Source organism: Alligator sinensis, unplaced genomic scaffold, assembly GCF_000455745.1.
Source record: "Alligator sinensis unplaced genomic scaffold, ASM45574v1 scaffold321_1, whole genome shotgun sequence".
NCBI lineage: Eukaryota > Metazoa > Chordata > Crocodylia > Alligatoridae > Alligator > Alligator sinensis.
In genome coordinates this window covers 2,909,501-2,914,148 of record NW_005841969.1, presented here as the reverse complement: position 1 = coordinate 2,914,148, position 4,648 = coordinate 2,909,501, and the positions used below count along the sequence as shown (strand labels likewise).

Here is a 4,648-nt window from a genome sequence, read left to right as displayed (position 1 = left end):
TTCAGAAAATGGCATGAATAGGTATGATGGTACTTGCATTTTTAATTTCACTTTAGAAAAAATTCCTGGCTAGAATTAGCTAATTCCTTTACTCTTTCATCATGATTAGGCTGCACTGCAGCTAGACTCTTCAGTGAGCACCAGCAGACAAGAACAAACAGCTTAACAGAACAGATTTTGAAAGCTTGAGTTGTAAAACTTACTAAGTTCCATGCAGGAAGGATGATTTCCTGGAAACTAGAGGTGCATATCGTATTGGCACCAATGAAAGGACATTATTGTCACTCAGCTCTTTTTGGCTGATGTGGCTGATAATGTTGCCAATAAATGCCGCGTGTATGCAAGCAGCCGCAGCATGCACGTGCCCAGGAATGCAGCCTGGCAGCTTGTAGAGCAGCATCCAGCCGGTAAGTCTGTGGGGTGGGAAAGAGGCCCATGCGGTGAGGGAGGGAGTGGGGCTGGGGCAGGGCCAGGCACTGCCCAGCTGAGGGAGGCAGTGCGGGGGCAGCTCCTGCTGCTGCACATGCTTCTGGAGAAGGCATGGGTGGCATGTGCCCATCATATCTGTGTGGGGTGAGGGTGGGCTGTTGCTGTGCACTCGTGTGCTGCGCTGGGCTCTTCCTGGCAGCTATGCTAGGGCCAGGGCAGGAGGCAGTGGACCTGGGAGGGGATACAGCAGGGACAGGTGCTGCCCTGACTGGGCAGGACAGGGTGAGGGATGGAGCAGTGTGGCTTTTCTGGGGGATATGGATCCCACCACTACACATACCCCTGGGGGAGCCATGAGGGACATGTGTCCCCCAGATCTTCCAAATGGGGTTAGGAAGGGTTGCCACTGTGTGGTGGGGTGGGGGCCTGTGTCTGGCTCTTCCTGGCTTGGGGAATATCTCCCCTCTCCCCCCAGTGCTGCTGCTGCTGCCTGCCTGAAGTGCAGCCCTGGTCCAGCCCCTGCACCAGGAAGAGCCTGGAGCCTGTCCTCACCCTGTGCACAGATCTGGGGGGCACCCCTGCCCCCCAGACAAGCCTCTTGCTACTCTGCCTTGCACCCTGCCCTGACTGAGCAGTGCCTGCCCCTTCCCCAGCTCCACTCCCTCCTTTACTGCAGGGCCCTTGATCTGCTATCCCCCATGCCCCTTTGCTCCCCCTCCCCCCAGCAGACTTACTTACCAGCTAGATGTTGCTCTTCCACCTGCCCAGCTGGCCATGTGCATGCTGCGGCTGTGCACATGCACACAGCATTTATTGGCCAAAAAAGCTGATTTGCTGATGATGTCAATTTTCCTTTTATTGGTGCCGATACAATATGGACCGATTTATTGGTGCACCTCTAATTGTAATGTAGCCAGATTTGAACTATCTAGATGTTCATATGTGAAACCATTATGTTGAAAGAAGCTGAATCTCCTTCAAGCTCATGAAACACCAATGCAATTTATTTCCTGAAAGAAGAACTATTATGTGCCAACCAGCTTTCATGTATTATCTGGGTACAGATTCATGTTGAGTACCATGCTGCAGTCCTATTTACATGGTAAGCCATGGATAGCTATGGTTAACTTATACATCAGACAGAAAAGCCTTTTCACCAAGTGCAGAAGGGGAAAAAAAAACAACCCCCCCCCCCCCCCCAAAAAAAACAAACAACCAAAAACCAAAAAACAAAACCCCAACCAAAAAAAACCCCGTTCTTGGATTCTCAGCTGCTATTGCATATCAAAATAGAAACTGACTCAATATCCTCGGGTTGTAATCTCTGTATCCAAAAGGTGGTGGGTAGGCAACTTCAGTTAAAGTAGAGGTTACCTTTGTTCTTACTAGTACAGATGTGACTTTATTCACACCGGGCTTCAGCCAGCTAGTAAACACTGACAAAGCTGAGCAGCTACTCCCAAATGAAATGAAAGGAAGAGTCTATAGTGAACATGTAGGGTAGATGCGATAGCCCATTCCTTCCCTAACTAGAAGGGATGAGTAGGGCAGTGACCCCAAGCACCAGCAGCATCCTGCAGTGCTCTGCACTCCTGCTTTCTAGTGCTTGGCATTACCCCCTTCCTTCCCCACCAGTTCTTCAGTGCTTGACAGTATCTCTGTTCAGGGCATCAAAATTACTAGTCGTGCCTCTTCTCCTAACAGTCTCAAGTCTATGTTGATCAGGAGAAATGGTGGAATAGGGGTTTGAGTACCACAGATAAGAGCCTGCTCGGGAGGTGAGAAGAGTCAACAGAACCCTTGAAGCTTTGTCAGAAAGAACAGCTGTTGCTTAGCCTCAGCTGAGGTAGTCGTGTGGATTTGGATCTCTAAGCAGCTAACTTGTGGGATAGATACTTCATCTGCCCTTATTCATTGGGTCAGCCTGATATTATAGGTGATATACTGTGTCCTGACATTCTTTCAGTATTGTTTTTTCCCCATAAATCTGTGCATCTCCTGATGTGGTGAGTGAAGATCTAGAAAATGTTAATGAAACATTTCCTTTGAAAACGCATCCCTATGAGAAGGATGGAAAGTGTATGATTTAAATCGTTAAAGGCAAATTAAAGATTAGTTAAAGGCAAAACAAAGGGGATTACTCTCTCCTTAATCACAGGACAAGCCCATCTTTTTTTGTGTTGGAATAGATTTTGCAGCTTCTGCTGGTCCATCTTGGACTCTAAAAACTCTTCATCTGTTAGTGAAGATGTCAAAGCATAAATCAAATTTTGTACTCATGGGAGAGTTCAGGAAATTAAGTACATTAAAACCCAAGTAGAGGATATACTGAGATTTTGCAAGTAGGAGTGAGGGAAAACTTCACCTGTCATTTTTTTTCAGAATTTAGGAAGATTTGAGTTTACTTTGGCCCAGTTATCAATGTACTATATACCTGTCCTAAAAAACATACAAACCAAAAAACATTTACTGTCAATACAGGTAAAAATAGAAGAGGCTTGTCAAGATCTGGGCTTAAAATCCTTGACTAGATTATGATAACACTTCACTGGCAGTCATCAGTAATACAATATCCCTTGCAATTTGTGTAAGGGAGAGAATAGCATAATTTTAAAGGGGTGGGGAGATGATACTTAAGTCTCTTATTTATTCGTTGTGGTGCTTTGTTACATCTTTACGGTATACTCTGTTTAAATGTCTAGCCTCAGCACTGAAATAATGCCAAACCAGTGCGCACTGAACACAGTACTGTGGTATTAGCAGCACCAAGACCAGCTAAGTTCCATTAGTTTCAGAGGCTTCTATTGGTCAGTTTCAGGTTTACTATTAGATTTTGACAATGATGGGAACGGATCAATTTCCTTCCCTTTTGTCCTTTCAGGTGCCAATTTATAATGCTTCTAAATGGTGTGATTATATTACAAAAGTGATGTCAGAGAATGCTCTAAATTCATTAAAGTTCATGGACTTAAACACCATTTATCTGCATATTTGTTGTTTCAGTGTAAATTATAGGCAAAACATTGGTGGTGTTTTTTTTGTTAAGTGTTTGAGCAAACAATGAACTTATCCAAAATGCATATAAATAGATTATACAATACTGAAATTGCAAACCTTTCGAAAAACTGAAGTAGACTGGATTGCACTAACCACGATATCATCCTTAAAAAATCACTAACTCTTAAACTGAATCATCTTCTGTCTGCTTTCCAAGCAGACGATAGACTCCTACCTTGCCTTAATTTCGGCCAGGACAGTGTCTGGTAAGCACGCATTACAATGCATTTCCTGTAACTGAAATTTGTGTTGCCTCTGAGGCTTGTCAGTACAGTTGAGAAAACTGTCCTCTGTTCCCCACAAATCCTCATGTATTTGTTGCAGTTTAAGTAGTGATTTTTTTTTTCTTTTTCGCCCATGCTTCTATCTTTTTAGTTTGGCTATTGTAAATATTAAAAGAGCTAGTTCTGTTCAGACATACTTTAGGAAAATTAGATTTCATAGACATTAGGGCTGGAAGGGACCTTGGAAGATCGAGTCCAGCCCCCTGCCCGAAGGGCAGGAAGTCAGCTGGGGTCATAGGATCTCAGCAAGGTAAGCATCCAATTTTTTTCTTGAAGGTGTTCAATGTAGGTGCTTGAACCACCTCTGATGGCAGGCTATTCCAGACCTTGGGGGCTCGGACAGTAAAGAAATTCTTCCTTATGTCCAGCCTGAAATGGTCTTGCAGTAGTTTATAACCGTTTGACCTCATCATCCCTTGGGGCTCTCTGGTGAACAAATGTTCCCCCAGATACTGGTGGTCACCCCTGATAAACTTATAGGTGTCCATCAGATCACCCACCCCTGAGCCTGCGCTTTTCCAGGCTAAAGAGCCCCATGGCTCTCAGCCTGTCGTCATAAAGTCCGTTTTCCTGACCTCTGATCATGCATGTGGCTCTTCTCTGGACTCTCAAGCTTCTCCGCAAACTTTTTGAATTGTGGGGCCCAAAACTGGATGCAATACTCCAGCTGCAGCTTCACCAGGGCCGAGTACAAGGGAAAAATGACGTCCCGGGATTTGCTTGAGAAGCATCTATAGATGCAAGCCAGCGTTTTGGTCACTTTACTAGCTGTAGCATCGCACTGCAGGCTCATGTTCATCTTGTGGTCAATGATGACCCCCAAGTCTCTTTCTTTCGTAGTGCTAGCCAGCGTAGCACTGCCAAGCCTATAAGGATGC

The 4,648-nt window shown here is 45.1% G+C and overlaps 1 protein-coding gene across 9 annotated transcripts in view; it reads left to right on the top strand.

The window, feature by feature from the left end:
- LNPK (lunapark, ER junction formation factor) overlaps positions 1-4,648 on the top strand; it is a 65,334-nt gene that overhangs the window by 17,275 nt on the left and 43,411 nt on the right. The gene's annotated exons all lie outside the window — the stretch shown is intronic.